A 14,657-nucleotide genomic window follows, 5' to 3' on the forward strand; every position below is an offset into this window, starting at 1 on the left:
AACACTTGGGAAGCAGGAGTGAGAGGACCTGGAGTTCAAAGCTGGCCATAGCTTCACAGCATACTGGGGGCCAGCCTGGGCTACGGGAGGTTTAAAAAGACTGTTTTTTCATTTTTATTTTATGAAACAATTACCTTTAAAGTCAACATCTTTGCCGCTGTCTTCTCCCTCACCACTAGGGCCACTGAGCTGTCTAGGTTTCCAGATCCAAAGCTAAACCTTACCTACTGTTCGGGATACTCCAGCACTTGGGTCAGTGTGTAGAATGCTCTCCTAGTCTGCTAACCTGCTGTGTCAAGGACTGTAGACCAAATGGCCTGATTAACAGAGATTTCTTTTCTCACAGTTCTAGAGACTAATGTCCAAGGTCAAGGTGCTGGCAGATGTGGTCTCCCCAGAGGCCTCTCTCCTTGACTTTCCAATGGCCACCATCTTGCTGCACCCTTGCCTTCTTTCCTTTATACCCACCTATGTCCTTTTCTCCTTAGTTATATTTGGTCAGGGCCCATATCAGTGCCCTCATTTAACCCAAGTTCTTTCTTTAGAAGCCTGTCTCCAAACCATTTGTTCTATAGCAATTTCCCCCAAGTTGGAATACTTTATTTTGGAAGGAAGCTCTTTAGGATGTGCTAAAAGAAGGTGATGTCCTCCATCCCACAGGGAAGAAGCCCATTTAGGTTAAGCTCAGGAAACAAATAACTCAAAAGTTTCAGGAAAACCCTGAAACCAAATAGATAAACTATCGCTCCTCCACAAAATATATATAAGCAATAAGAACCACTGAAAGTTGCTTTCAGGTGATCCAAGTTGTCTGGAAGGGGCAAAGACCAGCCAAACTACCTGGAAGGGACACTTTCCAACCCATCCAGCTGCCTGTGAGTCATGCAGTGAGCTCTGGATTTCCAGCTGTTGTGAGCTGTCACCCATGATGGGGTGGACTTTGTTGATGCAGCTGTCTCTGAGTCATTACTGCTCCTATAAGTAACCCCAATAAAGCTTATTGGTTCACTGAGTTGGACTTTGGTGGTGTCCTTATTGGTCTGTCATCGGTTTCCTATCTGGAGTGGTTCACGTTTGCTCGCATATGCACAGGAATAGTGCCACACAACATATATGCCCATGGAAATCTATTTGCAGTATACCTAATACTTTATAATTAGTTATACTGTATCATTTAGAGAATGACAGGAAAAAATCTGGGGACTGGAGAGGTGGTTCAATGGGTAAGAACATTGCTGCTCAAATTTGAAAGACAGTGGGTTGAAATCACCAGCATCCACCCAGAAATCTGTGTGTGGTTATGTGCATGTCTGCAACCCTAGTGCTGTGGTGTGTGTGTGTGTGTGTGTGTGTGTGTGTGTGTGTGTGTGTGTGTGTGTGTGTGTGTAGGGGGCATAGTGGAGACAGGAGGACTTCTGGGGCTTGCTGGCCACTATCCTAGTTCTAGATTCAGAAAGAGACCCTGTCTCAAGGAATAGGTGGACAGTAATGAAGCAAGACACCTAATATTCTCCTCTAGTCTTTGTGAGTGAACATTCAAGCACGTGAAGCCACTATACACATATGCATACACCACACACACATACTAACACACTTGAAAGTATGCCTGCATGTGTTCAATATTAATGTGTATTATTACTTGTTGCTGAATTCTAACATCTTCCTCGGGGGAGGGGGTGAGAAGGCACAGCATCAACGACTCAGACACCAGGTGTCTATTGAAAGCAAATAACAAACTCCTTTATTCAATAACAGGGAAGGCCTTATATACCATTCTCTCAGTGCCCAGTCTGTGTGGTCATCCCTCATTGGCTGGGCATGATCAGGAACTCTGATATCACATCGACTGTTACTAGGTCCTCAGGCAGACTCAGAATGATCAGGAACTCTGACAGCAACTAGGAACTCTGACAGCTCCTGTTGCTAGGCCCTCAGGCAGACTTCAGGTTGGCTCTTAAGGAGTTCTTTATGTGCATGCCTTGGCTATTGGTCTGAGGCAATTTCCTCAACCCTATGGGCCTGTCCTATTACAATTACTGATAAATCTTTATTCAGAGTGAGTTGAATACATGGATGCAGAACTTGTAGGTATGGAGGCCCAACTACATTTGGTGTGTGTGTGTGTGTGTGTGTGTGTGTGTGAGTTCATGTGTGCTTGTCTGTGTCATTGTGTAGAGGTTAAAAGTTAACACTGACATGTCTTTCCCCAATCACTTCCCACATTTTGGAGACAGAGTCTTTCACTGAACTTCAAGCTTGCTTTTTTGCTAAACTGGCTGCATGGGGAGGCCCTGGGATCTTCCTATCTGGGGGCCCAGCACTGGGGTTACATGCATTGCCATATTCGGATCTGAATCCGGATCTGAATCAGGACTTCATGCTTGCAGCAATCAGTTACCTATTGAGCTATCTCATCTCTCCAGCCCTCCAAACTCTTTTTTTTTAAATTGAAAATAGATTCTTTTCTTACATAAGATATCCTGATTATGGTTTCCTCTCCCTCTATTCTTCCCAGTCCTTCCCCACCTCCCCCATCCAAATCCACCCCCTTTACATCTCTCATTAGAAAAGAACAGATTTCTAAGAGATAACAACCAAACACAACAAAATCAAAGATAAAACAAAATCCATCACATTGAGGCTGGACAAGGCAAGCAAACAGAAGGAAAAGAGCCCCAAGAGCGGACACAGGAATCAGAGACCCACTCAGTCACACACTTAGGAGTCCTGTGAAAATACTAAGCTGGAAGTTATAATATATACTCAGAAGACCTGGTGCAGACCCATGTTGGCCCTGTGCTTGCTGCTTCAGGCTCTGTGAGTTCATATGTGCCCTGCTTAGTTGATTTAGAGAGCCTCATTCTCCTGGTGTCCTCCACACCCTCTGACTCTTACAATCTTTCTGCCTCCTCTTCCATGGGATGCCCTGAGCTCTGAGGGGAGGGATTTGATGGAGACATCCCATTTAGAGATGTGTGTTCTAAGGCTCCTCTCTCTCTCTCTCTCTCTCTCTCTCTCTCTCTCTCTCTCTCTCTCTGCATAGTATCTGCCCATGGGTCTCTGTATTTATTTGTCATGGAATATCTTATTTTCTCCATATAGTGATTGAAAGTTTTGCTGGGTATAGTAGTCTGGACTTCCAACTGTGGTCTCTTAGAGCTTGTAGCACATCTGTCCAGGCCTTTCTGGCTTTTAGTGTCTCCATTGAGAAGTCAGGTGTAATTCTAATAGGTCTACTTTGTTACTTGGTCTCTTTCCCTTACAGCTTTTAATATTCTTTCTTTGTTCTGTACATTTAGGGTCTTGATAATTATGTGCCAAGGGAAGTTTCTTTTCTGATCCAATCTATTTGGTATTCTGTATGCTTTTACACCTTTATAGGAATCTCCTTCTTTAGGTCAGGAAAATTTTCTTCTATGATTTTGTTGAAAATATTTTGTGGGCTTTTGAGCTGGGATTCTTTTCTTTCCTCTATTCCTATATTATTCTTAGGTGTGATCTTTTCATAATGTCCCAGATTTCCTGGATGTTTTGTGTCAGGAATTTTTTTAGATTTAATGTTTTATTTGACCAATATATCCATTTCTTGTATCATATCTTCAACACCTGAGATTCTCTCTTCCATCTCTTGTATTTTGTTAATAAAGCTTACTTTTGTAGTTAATGTTTGAATTCCTAAATTTTTCATTTCCAGAATTGCTTCATTTTGGGTTTTCTTTATTGATTCGATTTCTACTTTCAGGTCTTAAAGTAGTTATATTCATTTCCTTCCACTGTTTGTGCTTTCCTGGATTTCTCTAAGGGATTTATTGATTTCCTCTTTAAGGATCGCTATCATCTTCATACGGGTGATTTTAATTTTTTCTGTGTTTCAGCTTTGTTGGAGTATTCAGGCCTGCTGTGGTAGGATAGCTGGGCTCTATGGAGATATATTGCCCTGGCTATTATTATTGTTTTTCCACTGGCCTCTAGGCATCTGGAATTGGGATGATTATAGGTCTAGGTGCTGGTTTCTGGATTTGTCTTTGTTGGGTGGGTGTTTGGTTCCTTGGTTTCTGTTTCCTCTCTAGATTTTTGGAGAGTGTGATAGCTATGTGTTGTCTAGTGGGAAATTTTCTTTGGACCTGATAGTTGTGGCTACTGGAAATTCCAGGTAAAATGTATTTCTAGATATTGGGAGCTGACCCTTAAGAATGGGGACAGGCTAGGGGTCTGAGTCATATGTCCTCAGGTCCTGAGGCTCAGGTAACGCCTGCAGGTGTTGGAGGCTGGGATACTAGGATGAGCTGGGAGAGGGAAGGTTGGAGGAGAAGATCTTTGTGGTCCTTGGGGATGGGGGATGGGGTTGGAGAGGAAAGGGAGACAGCAGCAGATGTTCTGCTACAGAGCTGGGATGGGACTGAGGGGGTTAGGAATGGAGGGAAAGAAGGAGAGGAGAAGATCTGAAGTCAGCCTATCAGCTTCCCTGAAACGAGTGGCCTTTGGGTTAGCAGGGTATGTATGCCTGCTGGAGTTGGGGGATGGGATAAAGCAATGAGTGGGGGAAGGACAGTTAGGAGGGAGATCTGTGAGATGCACAGTAGATGAGGACTGGGGGCAGGGGAGGCTGTAGAAGGATTTCTGTTGCAGAGTTGTGTAGCTGAAGTTTTCCTGTGTCCCAGCCTGCCTTACCTGCCAGTCCCGTAGCCACTCAGACCCAAATAAACACACAGAGACTTATATTAATCAAACTGTTTGGCCTAATGGCTCAGGCTTCTTCCTATCTAGTTCTTATATCTTAAATTAACCCATTTCTATTAATCTATAAGTTGCCATGTGGCTTGTGGCTTACTAGTACCTTACATCTTGCTTCTCATGGTGGTGGCTGCTAGCAGCATCCCCTGACTCAGCCTTCCACCTCCCAGAATTCTCCTCTCTCCTTATCCCACCTACACTATACTTCCTGCCTGGCTACTGGCCAATCAGTGTTTTATTTATCAATCAATCAGAACAACACATTCACAGCATCCCCAGTAGAGTTGGGGATGAGACTGAGGGGTTGGGTCTGGAGAACAGAGGAAGATGAAGGTCTGCAGTCCACCTACCTGGTTCCCTGGCAGGAGTCTCTCCAAACTCTTAAGAAATGAATGGAAAGCAGAGGGATCTTTGGTGTTAAATACATGAGGTAAAAGCTCTCTCTGCTTTCTAGGCATCACAGTGCCTGCATTAGGCAGGGTTCTCTAGTGTAACAGAACAGAATGTGCATAATACATGGGATCACTAGGGTGGCTTCCACAACGTGGGCTGAGCAAGCCCATCAGTGGTCACCTATAAGTTGGAGAGGCTAAGAACCTGGTAGCCCCTCAGTCCATAAACCAGATGCCTCTGCAGACCCAACCTGAACTGAAGGCCTGGGAGACTCCTGGTGGGTGCTGGTGGCCTCTGACACAGTGGGGCAGGGCAGCAGCAGCAACAGCAGTGGCCGATGCAACGTCACCAGCAAGAACGCAGGCCGGAAGCCAAGATGGCCTTTTGCTTGGATCTCTTGACATCTAGGCTGCAGCTAGAAGGTTCCACCCACTCTGGGGAAGGGTCTTCTTCCAGGTAATCCACTCTGGAACTGACCAACCAAAAGATGCGCCTTTTAGTAGATTCCAGGTCCTGTCAAGGTGACAAGATCAACCAACACAGTATCTTTCCTTACTTCTTGTTTGTGACTGTGTTATGGAGATTTCCTTCTCTGCTCATATTTGACCCTGAACTCCAGACTTAACAGACCAAAAATTCTGGAGCTGGGGCTGGTGGTAGGGCTGTCCTAGGAGGCCTGTGAGCCAGCTAGGTTGGCATGCACAAGTGGCAGAAACAAGGAAGGACCCTTCCTCAACAAGGTGGGAGAGAAGCACCTCCTGGAAAGTTGTCCTCTGACCTTCACATGCATTCCGTAACAGTTTCCTGTCCATCTCAGAGGAAACCCATTATTAAGACATAGGAGGGAGATTCAAGATGGCGGAGACAAGCAGACGCAGGTAGGCCTGTGGCAGCGGCCCACGGAGGTAGACGGGCCCGGCGGCAGCCCACAGAAGTGGACGGGCCACGCAGTGGAGACAGGCGGACGCAGGCCGGCGACCTGCGGAGGTGGACGGGCCCGGTGGCAGCGGCCAACAGGGACATACAGGCCCAGCGGCAACCGGCAGAGACATACAGGCCCGGTGGCGGCCCGCAGAGGTGGATGGGCCCGGCAGCAGTGACAAGCAGAGGTAGGTAGGCCCGCAGTGGCAGCCGGCAGAGGCAGACAGACCCAGCGGCAGCTGACAGGGACATACAGGCCCGGCGGCAGCGGAGACAAGTGGACACAGGTGGGCCTGTGGCGGTGGGCCGCAGGGGTGGACAGGCCCAGGGACGGAGAGGGGCAGACGCAGCTTGGAACGGGGACGCCCCTAGCCCCAACACCTGGGGAAGAGGCTATCTCCGTGGGTCGGAACCAGGGCGAGTCTGGGCACTCCATCTGGGGACAACCCAGGCCCCAACTGCTGATCCTGTGAAACCCAACAACTTGGAGGTGTTGGTGAGACTACCCTGCTCAGCTGAAACCCATCTGGGAGAGGATTCAGATGCCTACAGTTTGAAGTCTGAAGAAACGAGATCAGCTGAGGAGTTGACAAATGAATAAAACGTGACCTGGGAACACAGAAGAAGGCGCTACCCAGCCACTAAACCAGATCACCAGAATCATAAGTATATAATTCACTGACTGAAATCAGCTGTCCCTGAAGAAACAGCCCAATAGCACCAATTTAACCAAGAACCCCTACTAAACCAAGACTAAAAATTAGAACAAGAGAGGCACTGTCAGACACAGACACCACCTGCACCGCAGAGAGGAAAAGATGAGAAGATGCCAGTGCAAAAATACAGGCAACAACATAAAGACCTATATGGCAACATCAGAACCTAGTGATTCTACACCTGCAAGACCTAAACATACCATGAGAGAAGAAACAGAAGAAATCAACCCTAAAAATGACTTTAAGAAGATGATAGAGGCCCTTAAAGAAGAAATAAAACATTCCCTCAATGAGGAAATAAAAACTTTCCTTAAAGAGGAAATGAAAAACTCTCTTAAAGAGGAAATAAAAACTTCCCTTAAAGAGGAAATGAAAAACTCCATTAAAGAGGAAATAAAAAACTCCCTTAAAGAAATGGAAGAAGAAACGAACAAAAAATGGGAAGAAATCAAATCAAGCCAAGAAAAAGCAATTAAACAGATGAAAGAAACATTCCAAGATCTGAAAAATGAATTTGAGACAATAAAGAAAACACATGCTGAGGGAATGCTGGAAATAGAAATCCTGACAAAACGAACAGGAACTACAGAAACAAGCATAACCAACCAATTGCAAGAGATGGAACAGAGAATCTCTCATACTGAAGACACGATAGAGAAAATAGATTCGTCAGTCAAAGAAAACACTAAAGACAAAAAAGTCGTAACACAAAACGTCCAGGAAATTTGGGACACCATGAAAAGACCAAACCTAAGAATAATAGGGATAGAAGAAGAAGAAGAATACCAACTCAAAGGCACAGAAAATATATTCAACAAAATCATAGAAGAAAACTTTCCTAACCTAAAGAAAGAAATACCTATGAAGATACAAGAAGCTTACAGAACACCGAGTAGGCTGGATCCAAAAAAAAAAAGTCCCCTCGCCACATAATAATCAAAACACTAAACACACAGAACAAAGAAAAAATATTAAGAGCCGCAAAGGAAAAAGACCAAGTAACATATAAAGGTAAACCCATCAGAATAACACCAGACTACTCAATAGAGACTATGAAAGCTAGAAGATCATGGACAAATCTCATGCAGACACTAAGAAACCACGGATGCCAACCCAGACTATTATACCCAACAAAACTCTTAATCACCATAGGCGGAGTAAACAAAATATTCCAGGATAAAACCGGATTTAATCAATATCTGTCTACAAACCCAGTCTTACAGAAAGCACTAGAAGGGAAAATTCAACCCAAAGAAGCTAAACACATCCATGAAAAATCAAGCAATAGATAATCCCACATCAACATACACCACAGAAGGACAACACAACACAACCACAAAAAATAACAGGAATTAACAATCACTGGTCATTAATATCCATCAATATCAATAGTCTCAACTCACCTATAAAAAGACATAGGCTAACAGAATGGATAAGAAAACAGAACCCATCCATCTGCTGCATACAAGAAACACACCTTAACTTCAAAGATAGACACTACCTCTGAGTAAAGGGCTGGGAAAAGGCTTTCCAAGCAAATGGACCTAAGAAACAAGCTGGTGTAGCTATCCTAATATCTAGAGAAAAAGTATGTTTCAAAAGAGAAGAAGTCTTGTGGCAATGCCTCAGTGGTCCAGGTAACTACCAGAACTCGGAAATCCACGACGGAGACTAAGGCAGCAGAGATCTAGAGTGGAGTGCTGAGTTCTGGCAAACAGCTGCATCTTTCTTCCAGTAAGTACCTGAACAGGGCTGATGTGAATTATGTACAGTCCAGATTTTAAGAATCATACTCTCTCAGGGATCTCCACAAACTAGTGGGTGTCCACCCTCACTGCCCCTGTGAGACAGTCTCTGTACGGGAGAGGCCTCACGTGACTTTGTCTCTGGTGTTCCTCTGGGGACACCTGTGTGAGAAACTGTATGCTCCAGAACCAGCTCTCGTGTCCTTTGGCCAATGCCGGAGTGTGAAATAGTCCAACGTGGGAAACAAAAGATGATCCCAATCGGGAATCGTGACATTTTTTTTTTTTTTTTTTTGATGATGGTCATGTTCTGTTTTGAAATAACCTCTGTGTATTTCATTTATTTTCTTTTACCTGGCGATCTCTGAGCAGGCTTCAGATTTTGACAGTTGATGAAAGATACAACAAGCATTAATGTGTGGGTGAAAAGCTTGGTGAAATTCTGAGTGAAGTTTTAGTTAAAGTTGGTTGAACTTGGGATAGACTGGGAGGCCAAAGATTTAAAAAGCAGAAGATTCTCTCAAGACACAAGTTGTGTGATAATAGCGTGTTTTGTGTGTGTGAATGAGAATTTGTAAATGTTGAATTCTAGGCTTGACAATCATTGTCAGTGCAGATCAAGCTGCAAGTATTTATGTTTTAAAACTTAAATTATAAAGCTAGTTACGTCTTTCTAACAACTAGTTTTAATGTTTATGAGCATATTTTACCTACATTACCTTTTCAGGATGTTGAGAAAGATGCATCACAAGCACAGACTGGAGGCTGGGGGCTAGATGGTTTTGAGGAAGAGGTCTTGGTGGACTCTTTCATAGAGCAAAGGGAAGCAATGCCTTCTGGGAAATGAGCTAAGTTTTAATCTAGTCTTTAAGATTAGCAGTCAAAAACAAAAATATTAAGGAAAGGAAAACCTAATTGATCTTTGAAGTATTGTTATGTGGAATTGAGTGGGACTTTTGAGGCCTTTCTTCCAGAAAACAAGGACTTGGTTGTCAGGCCTATATTAGGCCTAAACCTTGGTGCCATGTAGTTGTACTTAAATCATTTCAATGGAAAGTGTCTTGGAACTTCTAGTGCAGTTTGGAGTTCTTCCATTTGAAAAATGTGATATTTGCATGGGATTGTTTGAATCTTGTTTTCTAGTCCCTCCCCATCACCACCCTCATAGTCTGAAGGTAGATTTTTCTCTTGATAAAGGAACAAAAAAAGTGAACATCTTGTTTGTAAATAGGTATCTAGTAACTAGTGGTAAACTTGAAATGGTAGAATTCCTTAAAGCCTAATTCTAGGTAGCCTTAAGAAAATGTATCTTAATTATTTTTGAACCTGTATTCACCTTGTTTTTTTTCAAATATCTTAAGTTATATTTTCTTTTTCAGAGCTGCTTCTTATTTGGGGCTACTTTTTTTTTTTTTTAATTGAGGCGTAATTCATAAAAGGGTATATTGTTTTGATGAGACTTTTTTTTTTTTTTTTTTGGTTTTTCGAGACAGGGTTTCTCTGTGTAGCTTTGCGCCTTTCCTGGAACTCACTTGGTAGACCAGGCTGGCCTCGAACTCACAGAGATCCGCCTGGCTCTGCCTCCCGAGTGCTGGGATTAAAGGCGTGCGCCACCACCGCCCGGCTTGATGAGACTTTTTACAACTGTGGCTGGATGTCTTTCTTTAGTCTTCCAAGAAGGGCCATTTTACTTTTTTAGAGTTACTTTTTAAAGTCATGAGGTCAACAACTTGGACTACTATGCATGTAAGTGCTAATGCAAATTAAAGCCCAAGTTGACCTCCAGCAGCAGTTCATTCTATGTTGACAGTGAGAGAACATTTTGCCTGTTAGGATACTGTTACTCATGGACTGAAATGCTGAAGAAACCCCTCCCCCTATTTTGTTTTTTGCAAAAATCAAGGTATATTCTAGGGTTTCCTGGTTGACCTCAACAGATAAACTGAGATGATAGTCTTAGTTCAGAAATGATCTGAATGTAGATTACAGTCTACGTGTACAGCTGGCTAAGTGAGATCACTTTCACAGTTCTGCATGTATCCCATCGGCTCCCCATTAGTCCAAGTATTTTCTGTATTAACTGTGAATGAATAGAACAAAATAAATTGCCTGTGATGGGAAAAAAAAAAAAAAGACATAGGATGTTCTAAAGGGAGGCAAAACATTCCAGTCTGCAGACATGCTACGTAAGTTCACAAAGTGAACAACTCAGTTTTCATACAGGAAGTCACTGAAACTGTCAGGATACACAAGGCCCCTTCTTCCCCAGGCATACGTAAACGCTAAGGAGTGTCACCTGAAAGAGAGAGGCCAGCTGCTTAACAGACTCTTAAAAGATAAGCTGAGGTGCCTTGATTCTCAGGCAAGCTGCCTACAAGATGCTCAGACCTGCCAAGCTGCCTCCAAGTGGAGACCAGACCAGCTGCCTGGAAGATGACACTCTCCAACCTGCTGAGCCGCCCGCCTGCAGGCTGTGCAGTGCGCTCCGGGTTCCCAGCGAGGTGAGCGTCAGCCATGCTGGTACCGACTTTGGGTGATGCAGTTGTCTTAGAGTCATTTCTGCTCGAAAGCGACTGCACTACAACTCATCAGTTCACCAACTGGACTCTGATGGTATCTCCTTTCCGTGGTGTGCCGCTGGTTCCCTGTCTGGGGTGAGTAGATGCTTGTTTGCATCTCTCCAGGAAAAGTCTGTCACACAGTGTCACAGAATGTGTCACACCACACACAGTCACAAATATGTGTATATATTTTAAATGACCAGGACCCAAAGGGATACTTCAGACCTAAAATATTTAGGGGACTGGGGAGTTGGCCCAGTAGGTAAGAGAACGTGCTGTGTAAGGGTATGGATCTGAATTCAAATCCCCGGCACCGACATAAAAACCAGGTATGGTCACGTGCCTGCATCTATAACTCCAGCACCGTGGGGGCAGGAACAGGAAGTCACTGGTGTTTGTTGATCACCAACCTTGAAAGACCCTGTCTCAGGATGAAGCTGATAAAACAGGCTGCCTGACATCCTCCTCTGGCCTTCACAGATGTGCCTTACACACACACACACACACACACACACACACACACACATGCACACACACACTTCATTTTTTATGGCTGAGTAGCACTCCATTTTTTTTTTTTTTTTATATTTACCACATTAAAAACTAACTGTCAGCTTGCTGTCAGCTTGGTAAAATATCTGAGAATAATCAGCAAGAGAGAGGTTTATTTTGATCCATAGTTTCAGCCACGCTGGCTTGGCCTTTTCTCTTTGGGACTGTAGCAGCATGGCCTATCCTGACAAGCACAAAGACCCTTGTGCACTCATGGCGTCTGGGAAGCAGAGAGAAGCACAGGGCTAAGATTCCAAGGTCCCTTCAAGTACGTGATCCTAGTAACCTAACTCGGGCCCTGCATCACGGTGAATCTGCTGCAGCCTGCATATAACAGACGTCCCTGCACGTCCTCGGTGTGAACTGTTACCACAGGGTGTTCTTTACTGCCCCGGGAGGATTGCCCCACCTGCCCAAGGAATGTTGCGGGCAGGATATCGCTTCTTGCTTCCTGCTCCTCAGCCCTGCTGCCCGCTTCTTACACGTTCAAGGGCATTATGCAAGCAGCCTCCATTCAACCATGAGATCTTGTCTCCTGAGCAGAGCTGGGGATAGTGTGGAGAAACAGTCTGTATGTTCTTCATAGCTTCGGCTTTGGGCTTTGAAGTATGCAAAATAAAACCTTCACCGAATGCCAGTAATGACACCTTGGAGCAGCATAACCTTAAGCCCCCTGATTTTGCTGAATCTTGAAATCAACTTCAATTCTTTGGCAAGAGTCATTGGTGGTAAGTGATATTTCACCCCCTTATCCCAGTGGAGACCACACCCTCGACATACGGCCTTTGGAAGACATACCCACAGGATGTAAACAGTAGCAAGCCTTCTAAGTTACGGTACCTCTACTATCTCAGGACAGGAAATCTGTGCTGTGCTTACAGATCTCATTGAACACAGAAAGTCAAACAACGCTTAACCGGAGACTGCACCCCTACTGACTGGTGTTCATGGTCCTCTGCACACTACCAGACAAGAAAGACGGCCACCAACCCAGTGACAAGATCTTCCGTCTACAATGGTGACCTGCCTGCATGATACACGGGAGCACTAGTGGCCCAAAAGCTATGGGAGTGACCAATCGGTTGGATTCAAGGCCCACTCCATAAGATGGAACCAATCCCTGATATTGTTCTGGTGGCCAAGCACCTGGGACCAGATGAGCCACAGGCCTAGGAGAAAATCAAATACTATTGTCCTGCTGAGGAGCACAGTGATAAAATGACTCATAAGGACATTCTGCTATACAGAGATCGGTGTCTTACTCGGCCATCATCAGAGATGTTTCCTCCTGCACCAGGTAAGAACTAATCAAGAAACCATAAGGGGACAATGTGCCGAGTGAGAGCAGTCCTAAACGGGATGCCTTCATCTTCATCAAGCCTCTCCCCTCCTGGCTCAGGGATCTATGTGGAAGAGAAAGGGATCGTAAGATCCAGAGGTGATGGGGACTCTAAGGAAACAGTGTCTTCCAGACAGAAAAAGACCGATACACACATGAGCTCAGAGACTGTGGCAGCACACACAGGTTTGCCCAAGTTCAAGCCAGATGGGATCCCAGTGCCAAGAAGGGGAAGTGAACACACGTTCTCAACCCTAACCAAGAAGCTATCTCCAACTGACAGCCACTTGCAAAGAAAAATTTAGTTTTCACCAATGGAGTCTCAATGGGTATAAAAACCATACTCCAGGATAGGCCCCACACCCAGCAGCAGACGGTCAACACAAAATAAACTCAGTGGTGTTTTTCTAATATTTTTGTCTCATATCGTTTGGGCATTTTTATCTTACTGGTTTTTTTTTGTTTGTTTGTATATTATGGCTTCTGATTTTGTTTTTATGGTGTGTGTGTTGGGGGTGGGGTTCTTGTGTTTTCTTTTAAATTTTTATTATTTTTTGACTATTTGTTTTCTAAAGAGAGAAAGGTGTTATAGAATATTATTTTAAGGTGTGTTACATTTGTTTATATTGCATTTGTTTAATTCTGTGAAGCTGTGTTACTGTGTCTCTCTAAAATACCTGATGGTATAATAAAGAACTGAACGGCCAATAGCAAGGCAGGAGAAAGGATAGGTGGGGCTGGCAGGCAGAGAGAGAATAAATAGAAGAAGAAATCTGGAAGGAAAAGAAGAAAGAGCAAGAGAACAAGGAGAGGAGGATGCTAGGGGCCAGCCACCCAGCCACCCAGCCACCCAGCTAGCCATGGAGTATGAGTGAAAGTAAGATTCACAGAAGAGAAAGGTAAAAGCCCAGAGGCAAAAGATAGATGGATGGGATAATTTAAGAAAAGCTGGCTAGCAACAAGCCAAGCTAAGGCCTAGCATTTATAATTAAGAATAAGCTTCTGTGTGTGATTTATTTGGGAGCTGGGTGACAGGCCCCCAAAAGAGCAAAACAACCAACTACAAGAAGGCATGGAGTTGGATGGGTGGAGATGTGGGGAGGATCTGGGGGAGGGAAAACTATGATCAAAATACATTGTATGAATTAAAAAAAAAAAAGGAATCTCTGCTTTGTATTCTAGCTTTGGTGGTGCACATCTGTAATCCCAGGTGAGGGCAGGTGGATCAGTTCAAGGCCTGGCTCAGCTACACAATCAGTTGAAGGCCAGCTTTGGGAATCTCCCTTCCCTGTGTGTGATGTGAGTGTGGGGACATGTGTGGAGGTCAGAGGACAACTCTGTAGAGTCAGGTCTGGGGACAGGCTTGAAGGGCAAGTGCTTTACCCAGCGAGTCGTCTTCCCAACCCTGCCAATGTCCCTTTTGATACTACATCGCCTACATTCTTTTTTTTTTCAATTCCGGATCAATGAGACAAAATAAATCATGCTTGAGCCAAACATACAGAGGAAACGGGGACAGGGTGGGGCTTGATGACACAAGCCTATAATCCTAGACTTTGGGAGGCTGAGGAAGGATAGTGAGTTTAAGGTCAGCCTGGGATACACAATTCTCCTCGGTCTTAAAAAGGACAAAAGTTAACTTTAGAAGTCTGGAGCTCCTATGCTGGCTAGTTTTATGTCAACTTGACACAGTAGT

The sequence above is a fragment of the Peromyscus maniculatus genome, chromosome 2 (genome assembly GCF_049852395.1).
Source record: "Peromyscus maniculatus bairdii isolate BWxNUB_F1_BW_parent chromosome 2, HU_Pman_BW_mat_3.1, whole genome shotgun sequence".
Taxonomy (NCBI): domain Eukaryota; kingdom Metazoa; phylum Chordata; class Mammalia; order Rodentia; family Cricetidae; genus Peromyscus; species Peromyscus maniculatus.